Genomic DNA, 238 nt, shown 5'->3' with positions numbered 1-238 from the left:
GGTTCGCAGGGAGGGCTCCCTCGCGATGCAGGGGGCTCGTCACTGGGTGCAGGCTGAGCTCTTTTGCAGTGCGCGCTCGCTGGACGCCGGGCGCTCGGTGGGCGCAGGCTGCGCTCAGGAGGGCGCTCTGGTGCCGGGCTGGGTGGCTGGCGGGCTGCGCGAAGCCCGGCAGGTGGGTCCCCGGGGTGGCTGCGGGCGGCGCTGATGGTGCTCCGCTCTCTCCCGCGCAGGCAGGGCC

The sequence above is a fragment of the Eretmochelys imbricata genome, chromosome 1, assembly GCF_965152235.1.
Source record: "Eretmochelys imbricata isolate rEreImb1 chromosome 1, rEreImb1.hap1, whole genome shotgun sequence".
In the NCBI taxonomy this organism is placed as follows: Eukaryota; Metazoa; Chordata; order Testudines; family Cheloniidae; genus Eretmochelys; species Eretmochelys imbricata.
This window is presented reverse-complemented; position numbering follows the sequence as displayed.